Consider the following 15,338-nt stretch of genomic DNA (forward strand, 5'->3'; position numbering starts at 1 on the left):
CTGTATATAACTACCAACTCTCCAGCCATGTTGAAGGATTGCCTATATTGCCTGGAAATATTCATTTCCAGAGAAATATAGGCAATCAAATGTGTTGTGCAAGAAACGAATTCAAACGTGGTGCAGATGTGTGTCACAAGTTGTTCTGGCTGTAGGCTGTGGCACTTGGCCAGAGGTGGCGCTGGTTGACTCGAGTCCATGTTAATGCACAAAGTAAACTGCTCGCTTTAGTTGTGAAGCAAAAACGCTGAAACCGGAGAAATAAAACGTGCGAGGGGGACGATTACGACGACAAGAGTCTCCCGCTCGTTTACTCCTGCTGTCCTGTGGACAACATCGGCGTGGTGTTAATTGTTTGCTGTTTTCGTGATTGTGTCGCGCATGAGGATATTAGCAGGTAAAGTCGCCACATTTTTAAACATTGTGTTGTTCAACAGCATCAAGACTGACAGAGTGTGTTTGAGATAACTATAGTGACTAGAGAGCGTCAAGAAGCAGAGAGGAGGATGTTACTCTCGATGCTGTTGGTGCATTTCAGGAGAACAATGCTAATAAAGTTGCCCAATTACACAGCTGAATTTGCGTTCATTATATTTACAAAATACCACAGTTTTTGTCTTTGTCTGTATCATTTTATTTTGTTGTATTTATCCGCAACACCTTAAAGGCCCATCCGTGAAAATATTTTCTGATATTAAACTGGTCCGTGGTGCAAAAAAGGTTGGACACCGCTGCTGTACAGTACAGAATGCGTTGTCTGTGAAGGTTCTCAGTCATCCAGGTCATCGTAGTCAAAGGAGCTTGCAAAGAAATGCGTCTGGACTTCTTTAAGTTACTTGAAGACGTTTCACCTCTCATCCGAGAAGCTTCTTCAATTCTAAGGTCAAATGGTGGAGAGTCCCAGATATAAACCTAGTGGGAGTATCCCCCCACAGAGGGACAAAAGGACCCCCTGATGATCCTCTAATCGCCGGAGCCAAGGTGTGAAACTGGGTGTGGGTCCCAATCAGCCAGAGTTTTGGGTGAGTTCATTGTGAAACCTGGCCCCACCTTATCATGCAAATTCCTGAGATCAGATGGCCCAGGATGTGAGTGGGCGTCTGGGAAGGGATTTCAAAACTGAATTATAAATGGAAGAAAGTTAGTGTCGTAAACCACCGCCTCTGTTCAAAGATGGTCGCTCACAGTGGACATAAATGGCTTCTTTCACTCCTCTTTCAAACCATCTGTCCTCTCTGTCCAAAATGTGAACATTGGCATCCTCGAAAGAGTGTCCTTTATCCTTAAGATGCAGATGGACAGCTGAGTCTTGTCCTGTGGAGGTGGCTCTTCTGTGTTGTGCCATGCGCTTGTGAAGTGGCTGTTTGGTCTCTCCAATGTAGAGGTCTGGGCATTCCTCGCTGCACTGTACAGCATACACCACGTTGTTAAGTTTGTGTTTTGGCGTTTTGTCTTTCGGGTGAACCAGTTTTTGTCTGAGCGTGTTGCTGGGTCTGAAATGCACCGGGATGTCTTGCTTGGAGAAAATTCTCCTGAGTTTGTCATCCCCTATGTAGCCGGTTTATCAGAAAATGTTGTTGCGTCTGTCCTTCTTTCTGTCTGCTGCTGCACGCAATGTTGATGGTGAACAGATCAAAACACTGACAGAATCCATGGATGGCAGGCTTTTGAGTGTCCTTGCAAAGAAAGGTGGCTATATTGGTCGCTTATTTGTTTTTGTTTTGTTTTTGAATGTCAGAAATGTATATTTGTGAATGTGGAGATGTTATATTGGTTTCACTGGTAAAAATAAATAATTGAAATGGGTATATATTTGTTTTTTGTTAAGTTGCCTAATAATTATGCACAGTAATAGTCACCTGCACACACAGATATCCCCCTAAAATAGCTAAAACTAAAAACAAACTAAAAACTACTTCCAAAAACATTCAGCTTTGATATTAATGAGTTTTTTGGGTTCATTGAGAACATAGTTGTTGTTCAATAATAAAATTAGTCCTCAAAAATACAACTTGCCTAATAATTCTGCACTCCCTGTATATGTAAAAAAGCACTTAGACTAAAACTGACATAGCTACGTTAATCCTACCGTAAAACAATAAGACAAGGTACGACCTCTTCCCATGCTCCCAGGATGTGGGGGTAGACGCTAGAACACCTTAGAATGTTTCAGGCCCCCTAGGATGAGACATTCTTTCAATATGTCACCAACTATATGCTTCTAAACACAAATGATTACATGCAGTATTCTACCATATGCAAACTTATATCATTAAAATATTATACTGACTACTAAGTACAATTTCCTATTGACACTGTTAAAAGGGAGTTTTTCCTTCTTACTGTCGCCAAAGTACTTACTCATAGGGGGTCATATGATTGTTGGGTTTTTCTCTGTATCTATGAGGCGCCTTGAGGCAACCTTTTGTTGGGATTTGGCGCTATATAAATAAAATTGAATTTAATTGAATAAGCACTCACTCATCCCCCCCTCCACATGCACACGCACGAAACACGTACACTAATACACCCTCACTATCACGCTCCCTACCCCGGATCCAACTCCTCCTCCCATGCTTACCTTCCATCCGATCTGGACACCGGATCAGGTGGAGGCGCAATCAAAGATTGCAGCGGTCCCAGATCACCTGTACACACTGGAATACCCTCCCATGTTGCTTGTCTGTGTTTATTGTGCTATGGTGTGTTGATATCTGGGCATTCCTGTATTATCCTTTTGTGTTACACATTTCGATGTTTTTTTCCCCTTGCTACCTAGCCTGACCTGTCTCCCCAATATGATGTTTGTGTATTGTCATCTCAGTTGCGGCCAACTGCAACTGACAAATAAATCTCATCTCATCTCCGGATTGGGTAGTGACAAGACCCTTCTCGTATAGAGACTGACAGACCACATGACTTTCGCGCAAAACTTTGTGGGTACCCGTGGCAACAAAATCAAAACACTTCATCAAGCGCTAGTATTTCCAGCACCGGTAATCATTAATTCTGCAGTTTTAATCCCTACTTGCATTTTATTTGCCCCAAAGACAGTTATGTACAAAACAATGGAGAATACGGCAGGTCCGTACAAAGACAGAGTTGACGAAAAGGCATAAAAAAAGTACAAGGAAAATATCTGAGTGAAAGGGTTAGACCCATACAAGCATACAGAGTGGAATAAGGACATTAGCGTGCTGCCCAACTTTCATCACGCACATATTTATTCTTATATAGTCCTAAGTGTGAGTGCATACACTCACAAAATGTTTAGTAACTTAAGATCCCTGCAACAAGCCCAGGTCCAGTTTACTTTGGTGATTTGGACTATTCCACTTCACAGCTGTTGTTAATTTTTTTTTCTTTATCTATTTGTCGTTTCAGGTTGTAGTATTACACAAAATTTTCAGATCTAATAGAAATAAAATAAGTGTTTCATAATTCATTCAATTTATGGTCTTTATTTATAACTGCCATTATTATTTCATTCTATTATAGAATCTTACAAGAAAGAGACAAAATTGTATTCCATTGTGCTTTATTAGCTACATTGGTTAAAAAGACGAATCAACAATGCCAAAAAAACCTATCAAAACAACATACTGGAAAATAGTTATTCATCACTTGATTGATTCAATACAACACTTGGGCACATATATGCGGGACGTTTCGTGGCTGTGTTGATATTGCGCTCTCTCTTAACCGATCAAATCTCACTGTGGTAGCAGCTTTAAACTCTGTATGACCCAGCTTGATAGAGGGTGTCCAGCCTGGATCGCATTCCTGCATTTTGTACGCTGGTTTTCCTACAAAACCCAACAAACATTAGCCCATAAAGCAGCAGAGTGCAACAAATTCAATTCAAATCAATATAAGACTTATTTGTAACCGACATCAACAATTATGTTATTATAAATTACGTAATAACTACAACAGAAGACTTACCTTTGTGGAAATGCTTGGAGCAGACTAACATGTGAGCTGGAGTGTCTGCAATCAAGGCCATCCGTCAGCTCTTTGTTACTTCGGAAACATGGCTTAAACAATTTCTCTTCCACGACGTAATCCGATAACAACCGATCTCTTTACTTGTCGGCTTCCCGTGTCTGTCATGCGACCGGCTATTGCAGTTAACAATACAACAGCTTCTTGCCATTTTTTGTGTTTCTTTTTATCGCTGTGTGACTGTTTTCATGTGAAAGCCTCCTTGCGCTAGTACCGCTTGCCACTCATTCCCAGAATCCTGTGCGGTTTTACCCCTGAATGACGTCACATTTTCAATCTCTATTTTGCGGCAAAATTATCCACACTCACGGCCACGCTATGATTTGCGGGAAGTATGGGACCACAAAGCGTGCGCCGGACCACAATATTGATATTTGGGGAAAATCAACGGTTCATTTTGAGTACGCATTTGGTATACACCTCAGATTGGGACAGCCGTCGTCGTGTCGCTGTGAATTAACAGGGCTGAAAATGCGTGCTTCAAGCGTGCGGTCTCTTAATTTGAACACAGCCCCAGACAATAAAGTTAGTTCCCGGCTACGAGCCCGACACGGAACCAAACGTATTAGCCCGAGATCTCCTTACCACAGTTAGGAGCCGCAGACCTGGCCGAGGTAACAAGAGAGTGCAAACATGTTGAGGGATTGGCTGTGTTAGTTCATTGAGAGTTTTTTTGGAAAGAAAACAGCTTTCACTTACAGTTGAAAACTAATGTGTACGCTTATTGCTGCAGTTTTATTTTGTTAAATACAAACAAAATTGTAGCAAAAGTGCTGCCGCATGTCTGGCCAGAAAGAGTTGTTTATTTGGTAGTTCAATGAAATTACTGTACTGCACTGCTGAGTGACTGTCATCTGCTCGCCAAATACATTTCATTGCAATGTTGACCCTGTGCTAGGGGTGGGTGATATAAACGATATACGATAGAAACTATATAAATTTGGCCAACGATAGAGATTTTGACTATATTGCTCTATCGCGATAGCGCATGTTGACGATGGCATCAAGCTGCGCTTGTTTTGGTCGAAAGCATCGCAGCAGCTACAACCATTATCATCTGCAAATTATGCCGGGCAACAGTCGTAGCAAAGACATGAAGCACTTTTGAAATATGGGGAAAGCCAAAAACTGCGCTTCCTCCACTTCCGTAACATTGATTCATTAATGTTGAATTCTCTCACAGCTGTTCTATTCCCATGTTGTTGCAGTATATTAATAACTAACCTCATATTGTGGATGAATAATTTCAGTTGTTCTCCTGACTGCAGTTTGGCCCATGTACAGCATCCTGCTATGTGATATCATTTGTCCCTAACCACCAGAATCCGTCACGTTAACTTTTATCGAGTGGAAAAAAAGTTGGCGTTCATCCTCCAGCTTCACTGTGCTAACTTAATTGTTACACTCGATAAAGCAGCAACGCTGATGATTTAATTAAAGATGAAATAATTTAGACTGTTTTTAACTCTTAGTGTTCGTTTGACTTTGGGACCTAAATTGGACGGAGTTTTGGACCCAGATTACTCTGCGAAGCTCCTCACTACGGCAGCCATAATGCTCTGACAATCCATCAAGCGGTGGGGCTTACCAAAGTTGTACTAAAACATTTTTAACAGATTTCTGCAGCCAAAATCGGTTCGAGGTCAGTAAGCACAACAAGAATTCATACATAAGGCACACTCTCGATTTTTGAGAAAATTAAAGGATTTTAAGTGTGCCTTATAGTGTGGAAAATACGTTATAAAGAAGAAAAGAATATATCGTGATATATATCGTTACCGCACATGCTTCAAATTATATCGCGATTTGAATTTTAGGCCATATCGCCCAGCCCTACCCTGTGCTAACTTGCATATGACAAATGAAACTTAAAGGCTTCAGATAGTTAAGAGTGAGAAAAAAATTTTGCTCATGTTTGCAATTTTGTCTTGTTACACAATATTTGGAATTAAATAAAACAAACAAAACACTACATTTTAGGAATGGGTGGTACATTTTGTGGGTGTTTTCGTGTTTGTTTGTTTGTTGTACTACTTGGACACTAAAGTGGTCCTCCAATTAAGCTAGAAGTGGACCATGGCTCATTTGAGTTTGAGACCCCTGCACTAAGTGAACCGAGCAAGATGATTAAATTTAGAAAAACATGCTTAAAATCATCTGGTCTTCATGAGCTTCATTGCATGTGTGTATGTGTTAGTAGGATTGATACGTTTTGTGCTCATATATGTAATTTTAATTACCCCCCCCCCCCCCCTTTTTTTACCCAAACAAAACTGTTTTCTACACTTTCTTGTTTTAGAAACATCTAAAAAAGAAAATCTCTATCATAGTCAGGCACAACTAAATTCATGCAAGTTGACCTAGCCAACCACACTGTTTGTTGTTAACAGGTACCCCCTCATGATGTGTGCCACTTCCTATCTGATTTTTTCTCCCCCTATATGGAGGAATACAATAGCCACAGACTTCAAAAAACAGAATTTTGTGCTTAGATAATGAATTGTAGAATAAATTCTGCATTTGTAAAGTCATTTTTGAATTCCACATTAACAAAGTGATTTTTGAAATGTTTTTTTAAAAACCTCATTAGGATGGTAATGAGGTGCTTGGAAATGTTGTAGGTGGCTGAGTTTATATTGCTACCAATGAGTCTGAGCGGGACTCCTTTGTGGAACTATGGAAGTCCATATATACAGGGCGTAACATCCCCTGGGTAGAGGCGGCGATGTGCAGGGCAGTCAGTGGCTTCTTCCCTTTCAAGTTCTTGAATACACCTGATGACTTTCTTTTTGTAGTTGGTACTGAGGTTTCACCTTGAAGCTTCAGGTAGTGTTGTCACTGAGGAGTGTAGTTTATCTGCTCTGCTTCTTTTTGTCAGGGATAAAATACATATATATACAGGGCTCTAGAGTGTGACCAAATTTTTTTGTGGTGCAACTAAAAAAAATATTTGGTTGCACCGGTGCGACCAACTGTTCGGGTAAAAACAATAAAAATAAATAAAAAATCTCTGCAACTCTCCGTGTGGTCAACAACAGACACACATTATTCCCCTATTGTGGCATAAACCAATCAGAGAGGGTCAGGGGCGGAACCTCTCTGATTGGCCGTGGTCCAGTTGAAAGTGCAGGTGAGTAGTTTGAATAAAGTGATATCGATTCATTAAATCCTGAATTGACTTTTAAATATAACTGTGTTTTACCAGAAACACCAGATTCTCAGGTTAAAGCTCACAGAACTATTTCAACAACCACCACACAGCAAATGAGCAAATGAACTACAACCACCACACCGCAAATGAGGTACACGGATTCCACACAGATTCTGAACTGCAGGTTTTGTCTCTCTCCAACCAAAATTCACCAAGCCAGCAGCAAAAGAAGCAGCAAACTGCGCTTGACATTTGATCAATGTCGTCATGAGTTTTGCCTCTGAGTTTTTTTCCACCACGGTAAAAATCACACTTCATGCACAGCTCGCTCTCTCTCTGTACTTCAAGAACAGTTTCCCGTCTCAAATCTCTGTTTTCTGCATTATTCATTCGCTTATCACCCACCAGTCTACCGTTGTTTACAGCGCTGTCAGCCACTGTCTTTTTCTTTTCTTTTTTTCACTTAAATGGCCTCGGACAAGAAAGCCTAATTTTTCTGCTGTTCAATACTGAACAAATTTAAACTTTTTAAAATTATGCAGAAGATTGCAGAATGTTTTACGGTTATCTGCTATAGAAAGTCAGGCCAGTCTCCTTCATGTTTTTCTGTGTTTTGTTCTCAGTTACTTCAATTCAATTCAATTTTATTTATATAGCGCCAAATCACAACATAAGTCGCCTCAAGGCGCTTCATAGATACAGAGAAAAAAAACCAACAATCATATGACCCCCTATGAGCAAGCACTTTGGCAACAGTGGGAAGGAAAAACTCCCTTTTAACAGGAAGAAACCTCCGGCAGAACCAGGCTCAGGGAGGGGCGGCCATCTGCTGTGACCGGTTGGGGTGAGAGAAGGAAGACAGGATAAAAGACATGCTGTGGAAGAGAGACAGAGGTTAATAACAGATATGATTCAATGCAGAGAGGTCTGTTAATACATAGTGAGTGAGAAAGGTGACTGGAAAGGAAAAACTCAATGCATCATGGGAATCCCCCGGCAGCCTATGTCTACTGCAGCATAACTAACGGAGGATTCAGGGTCACCTGGTCCAGCCCTAACTATATGCTTTAGCAAAAAGGAAAGTTTTAAGCCTAATCTTAAAAGTAGAGATAGTGTCTGTCTCCCGAATCCAAACTGGAAGCTGGTTCCACAGAAGAGGGGCCTGAAAACTGAAGGCTCTCCCTCCCATTCTACTTTTAAATACTCTAGGAACAACAAGTAGGCCTGCAGAGCAAGAGCGAAGTGCTCTAATAGGGTGATATGGTACTACAAGGTCATTGAGATAAGATGGGGCCTGATTATTTAAGACCTTGTATGTGAGGAGCAGGATTTTGAATTCAATTCTGGATTTAACAGGAAGCCAATGAAGGGAAGCCAAAACAGGAGAAATCTGCTCTCTCTTTCTAGTCCCTGTCAGTACTCTTGCTGGAGCATTTTGGATTAGCTGAAGGCTTTTCAGTGAGTTTTTTGGACATCCTGATAATAATGAATTCTAGTAGTCCAGCCTGGAAGTAATAAATGCATGAACTAGTTTTTCAGCGTCACTAAGAGACAGGATATTTCTAATTTTAGAGATGTTGCGCAAATGGAAGAAAGCAGTCTTACATATTTGTTTAATATGTGTGTTCAAGGACATGTCCTGGTCAAAAATGACTCCAAGGTTCCTCACAGTGTTACTGGAGGCCAAGGTAATGCCATCCAGAGTAAGAATCTGGTTAGATACCATATTTCTAGGCTTTTCAGGGCCGAGTACAATAACCTCAGTTTTATCTGAATTAAGAAGCAGAAAGTTAGCGGTCATCCAGGTCTTTATGTCTTTAAGACATTCCTGCAGTTTAACTAATTGGTGTGCATTATCTGGCTTCATGGACAGATAGAGCTGGGTGTCATCTGCATAGCAGTGAAAATGTATGCTATGTCTTCTAATGATACTGCCTAAGGGAAGCATGTATAATGTAAACAGAATTGGTCCTAGCACTGAACCCTGTGGAACTCCATAATTAACCTCAGTGTGTGAAGAGGACTCTCCATTTACATGAACAAACTGGAGTCTATTAGATAGATATGATACAAACCACTGCAGTGCAGTACCTGTAATACCTACAGCATGTTCTAATCGCTCTAATAGGATATTATGGTCGACAGTATCGAATGCTGCACTAAGGTCTAGCAGGACAAGCACAGAGATGAGTCCACTGTCAGAGGCCATAAGAAGATCATTTGTAACCTTCACTAAAGCTGTTTCTGTGCTGTGATGAGCTCTGAAACCTGACTGAAACTCTTCAAATAAACCATTCCTCTGCAGATGATCTGTTAGCTGTTTGACAACTACTCTTTCAAGGATTTTTGATATGAAAGGAAGGTTGGAGATTGGCCTATAATTAGCTAAGACTGCTGGGTCTAGAGATGGCTTTTTGAGTAAAGGTTTAACTACAGCTAGCTTGAAGGCCTGTGGTACATAGCCGATCATTAGAGATAGGTTGATCATATTTAAGATCGAAGAATTAATTAATGGCAGGACTTCTTTGAGCAGTTTTGTAGGAATGGGGTCTAAAAGACACGTTGATGGCTTGGAGGAAGTAGTTATTGAAGTTAACTCAGAAAGATCAATTAGAGAAAAAGAGTCTAACTTAACATCAATGGTACTAAGAGTAGCTGTAGATAATATTACATCTGTGGGATGAGTTCATGAAGTCATTACTAGTTAACGTTAAAGGGATGGTTGGCTCAAAAGAGCTCTGACTTTTTGTCAGCCTGGCTACAGTGCTGAAGAGAAACCTGGGGTTGTTCTTATTTACTTCAATCAGTGATGAATAGTAAGATGTTCTGGCTTTGCGGAGGGCTTTCTTATAAAGTAGCAAACTATTTCTCCAGGCTAAATGATGATCCTCTAAATTTGTGACACGCCATTTCCTCTCCAGATTACGAGTCATCTGCTTTAGGGTACGTGTTTGAGAATTATACCACGGAGTCAGGTACTTCTGATTAGAGACCTTAGTTTTCACAGGAGCTACAGTATCCAGAGTCGTACGTAGTGAGGAGGTGAAATTATTAACAAGATAATCGACTTCTGTTGGGGTAGCGTTCAGATAGCTGCTCTGCTCTATGTTGGTACAGGGCATTGAAGATGATAACAGTGGGTGGATTATATTCTTAAACTTAGTTACAGCGCTTTCAGAAAGACATCTACTGTGATAAAGTCTACTCTCCACCGCTGTGTAATCAATTATTGTAAATGTAAATGTTATCAGGAAATGATCAGACAGGAGAGGGTTTTCAGGAAACACTGTTAAATGTTCAGTTTCTATGCCATATGTTAAAACAAGATCTAGAGTGTGATTAAAGTGGTGGGTGGGTTCTTTTACATTTTGAGAGAAACCAATTGAGTCTAATAACAGATTAAATGCCATGTTGAGGCTGTCATTTTTAGCATCTACATGGATGTTAAAATCACCCACAATAATTATTTTATCTGAGCTGAGAACTAAATCAGATAAAAAGTCTGAGAAATCAGACAGAAACTCTGTGTAAGGCCCAGGTGGTCGATAGATGATAACAAGTAAGACTGGTTTCTGAGTTTTACAGCTGGGGTGGACGAGGCTAAGCATCAGGCTTTCAAATGAATTAAAAGTCTGTCTTGGTCTTTCATTAATTAATAGGCTGGTGTGAAAAATTGCTGCCACACCGCCCCCCCCCCCCCCCCCCCCCCCCCCGGCCTGTGCTTCGAGATTTCTGGTAGTTAGAATGACTCGGGGGTGTTGATTCATTTAAACTAACATAATCATCCTGCTGCAACCAGGTTTCTGTAAGGCAGAGTAAATCGATTTGTTGATCAATTATTAAGTCATGTACTAACAGAGACTTGGAGGAGAGAGACCTAATATTTAATAATCCACATTTCACTGTTTTACTCTTTGGTTCAGATGTGGATACTGTATTGTTCTTTCTTTGTAATTGTTTATGTTTAAGTTGTTTGTTGATGGTTTTTAGTTTGTTTTTTGTCTGTTTGGGAGCTGACACAGTCTCTATGGAGATGGGTTTTTGGGGGGGGTAGCAGGAGGAGAGAAGCTGCAGAGAGGCGTGTAAGACTGCAACTCTACTTCCTGGTCCCAACTCTGGATAGTCATATTTTGGGGGGGTTAATAAATTTGTCCATCTTTCTAGAAATGAGAGCCGCTCCATCCAAAGTGGGATGGATGCCGTCTCTCCTAACAAGACCAGGTTTCCTCCAGAAGGTTTGCCAATTATCTATGAAGCCCACATCGTTTCTGGGACACCACTCAGACAGCCAGCAATTTAAGGAGAACATGCGGCTAAACATGTCACTCCTGGTCTGATTGGGGAGGGGACCAGAGAAAACTACAGAGTCCGACATTGTTTTGGCAAAGTTGCACACCGATTCAATATTGATTTTAGTGACCTCCGATTGGCGTAACCAGGTGTCATTACTGCCGACGTGAATTATGATCTTACTGAATTTACGTTTACCCTTAGCCAGCAGTTTTAAATTTCCTTCAATGTCGCCTGCTCTGGCCCCTGGAAGACAATTGACTATGGTTGCCGGTGTCTCTAGCTTCACGTCTGAGAACAGAATCACCAATTACCAGAGTTTGACCCCCGGCGGGTGTGTTGCCGAGTGGGGAAAAACGGTTAGACACATGAACGGGTTGGTGGTGTACCTGGGGCTTCTGTTTAGGACTATGCTTCCTCCTCACCGTGACCCAGCCGCCCTCTTTCCCCAGCTGCTTGGGGTCTGCCGGGGAACAGCTAGCGGGGCCTACGCTATCTTCGGTTGCACCAGCTACAGGGGCCTGGCTAGCTATGGGTGAATGAAGGGTGCGAAGCAGAGTCTCCAATTCAGTAATCCTGGCCTCCAGCACTGCAAATATGCTACATTTGTTACAGATATCATTACTGCTAAAGGAGGCCGAGGAGTAACTAAACATCTGACACAATGAGCAAGAAAGTGCAGGAGGGACAGGTGAAGTAGCCATGGTGCTAACGAGTCGGCTACGAGCTAAGCTAAGCTAGCGAAACAGTACAGAGACAGTGAGTGAATACTTTGGCTATAAATTAGGTAGTGAGTACACAGAAAGTGTGCTTCGGATGAAGCACGTGAAGATTATACTATGAAAGAAGAATGTATTTAAAAGTTGTTAATTAAATTGCTAAGCAAATAAGCTACTCAGAAACACCACTGTGTTTGAGCAGGAACAGGAAGTGATACTCTACCGCAGAGCAAGCGAACACCAAGTGACAGCGCCACCAAGAGTCAGAGAGTGAAGGATGAATAGATGCCTTTGTTACTTTCACACAAAGGCATCTGCTGTGATGTTCACAATTCTGATGAAGTCAGTACTGATAAATGATCAGAATTATAATATTTCTGACTGTCTGAGGCTAAGTTGAATCGAATCAGGACTTTGAAAACCGGAATCGAATGGATTGTAGAAATCAGTGATGATACCCAGCCCTAGTGAGTAGCCTAGGCCTGACAGACGTGGCTGTAGCTCTGGTTAATAAGAAAAGATTAAAAGAACTATTGATAACTTTTTGTTAAGTTAAGGCCTGATCCATCTGAAATTCATAGCCAGTGCTCTGACATGGTGCCATCAATCTTTGAATGCTGAAAAAGCACGGTGTATACAGAAAACACAATATATGCTGCGATAAATGCACTGCCCAAGTGCCCCCTCTCCCCACTGCCTTTCAGCAACATGCAGCAGCAAACAGGTCAGAGCACAAGCACAAGACTGTTAGTTAGTAATTTAGAAATGAATATTGTGTGTATGGACTGCAATCCCCCCCCCCCCCCCCCCCCCCCCCAAAAAAAATGTGCGCATGTAAAACTGCAGTGTTAAGCGATGCAGTTGAAAAATTTGAATGCGCCTAACTTTTAAAGTTACCACCGGTGCGCCTATGGCAAAAAGTTAGTCTAGAGCCCTGATATATACGTTTTGTGTCCTAGCTGAGTAACAGGAGAAGAGTCTGGTGGAGCAACAGAGGAAAATTTCAGCCATTTGGACTCAGCTCAGCCACTACAGAGGAAACAATGACTTCAACACAAAAGGTGAGAAAAATATCACAGTTACACTTTTTGAAGCTGTGTGCACAGCTGGTTATTTTTTAAAAAGCTCTTAACAGCAGGTCAAAGGAGCTTGCAAAGAAAAGCGTCTGGACTTCTTTAAGTTGCTTGAAGACGTTTCACCTCTCATCCGAGATCTTCAGTTCTAAGGTTAAAATGGTGAAGAGTCCCAGATATAAACCTAGTGGGAGTATCCCCCCACAGAGGGACAAAAGGACCCCCTGATGATCCTTTAATCGCCTGAGCGCTTAGATTGGCGCTTAGATTAACTGGATTTTACTGCACATTGTGTTGTGCATTCTGATTGCTGTAGACCATTGTCAATCAATCTAGTGCCATGTCTCCTGTACAGCAGCGGTCCGCAATATCCGGGCTCCTTTGGTACCGGGTCGCGAGAGTTGAGGCTCGGGTGTGAAGTGTATGGTTTTCAGGGTTTTTAATCGTTAAGTCTGGTTCCCTGGGTCTTTTCCCGTGTTGTAGTTGTGTATCTTATTTTGAAAGAACTATTTACGCATTACTATAGTGACTAGAGAGCGTCAAGAAGCAGAGAGGAGGATGTTACTCTCGATGCTGTTGGTGCATTTCAGGAGAACAATGCTAATAAAGTTGCCCAATTACACAGCTGAATTTGCGTTCATTATATTTACAAAATACCACAGTTTTTGTCTTTGTCTGTATCATTTTATTTTGTTGTATTTATCCGCAACACCTTAAAGGCCCATCCGTGAAAATATTTTCTGATATTAAACTGGTCCGTGGTGCAAAAAAGGTTGGACACCGCTGCTGTACAGTACAGAATGCGTTGTCTGTGAAGGTTCTCAGTCATCCAGGTCATCGTAGTCAAAGGAGCTTGCAAAGAAATGCGTCTGGACTTCTTTAAGTTACTTGAAGACGTTTCACCTCTCATCCGAGAAGCTTCTTCAATTCTAAGGTCAAATGGTGGAGAGTCCCAGATATAAACCTAGTGGGAGTATCCCCCCACAGAGGGACAAAAGGACCCCCTGATGATCCTCTAATCGCCGGAGCCAAGGTGTGAAACTGGGTGCGGGTCCCAATCAGCCAGAGTTTCGGGTGTCCTTGTCCTTTTATCCCTCTGTGGGGACAAAAGGACAACAACACAACAACTCTAATTTCCAGATTTCAGTTTTTCACAACATAAAGCTTTTTTCACCAATACAGTAAATAATATAAACATATAAACAGTGCAACAATTTCCAGTGACAAGATATGCTGTAAACTGTATATTCATTTTTGCTCCAAATGGCACAGCAGCCTCAGAGAAAACAGAACGAGGCATCTTCAACATATGTACATACAAGGCAGCTCAGTTTACCATAAGTTATGGGTGTGCATGTATTTCTGCATATTTAGCAAAAATGTGCTATTTCTTCACTCAGTGAGGTGATGGTTAAGGTTTAGCAGCAGTTTGCTTTCAAGGTTCTTTCTGTGAAGCTGTAACTGTTTAGCAGTGAACAGGAGTCCTGCATGACTAAGAAGTCCTTCACAAGCTCCAGATGCAGGAAGAGCTGCATTGATTTTGATCAACAGCTTCTTGATGTGAGGAATGCTATGCAATAGATCCACACCTCCAGTGAATGGACATGAAAGGTACCTCTCCAGCTCCCCTGCTTCTAGGGCTGCCACAAACGATTATTTTGATAGTCGACTAGTCACCGATTATTTATGCGATTAGTCGACTAATCAGATCATCATCCACTGCACGTAAAACTACAGCTTATTGCACCAGCAGCATCTGCTCTTATATAACTATCATTAGCTTACAGCTTTAAGCTTTTAAGGTGCTAACTAAAAATAAAGACAAGATGATAGTTTATTCAATTTTAATGAAATTTGCAGATTGTTTCGGTGAAGTTTAATAAACTCCTTGCTATCTAAAATATAACAGGACACCGGAGTATATTCCCCAGCATCTCACACTTCTGATAATCAGCTGTCTGCTTGACGTTTATTCAGCTGTGTAAAAACTATAACTTTAATCTCAGACAAACCGATTTACTCAAGAACAAATAAAATACTAAAAAAAAAAAAAAAAAAGCCAAACAACAACATTTTTAATTTATCTAAGTGACTCATATA

At 41.2% G+C, this 15,338-nt stretch overlaps 1 protein-coding gene across 1 annotated transcript in view; it reads left to right on the top strand.

The window, feature by feature from the left end:
- The window catches only part of LOC308410647 (putative nuclease HARBI1), a gene marked incomplete at its 5' end in the record, with an annotated part of 167,699 nt that overhangs the window by 6,202 nt on the left and 146,159 nt on the right, over nt 1–15,338 (top strand). The gene's annotated exons all lie outside the window — the stretch shown is intronic.

Source organism: Rhamphochromis sp. 'chilingali' (genome assembly GCF_963969265.1).
Source record: "Rhamphochromis sp. 'chilingali' genome assembly, chromosome: 1".
In the NCBI taxonomy this organism is placed as follows: domain Eukaryota; kingdom Metazoa; phylum Chordata; class Actinopteri; order Cichliformes; family Cichlidae; genus Rhamphochromis; species Rhamphochromis sp. 'chilingali'.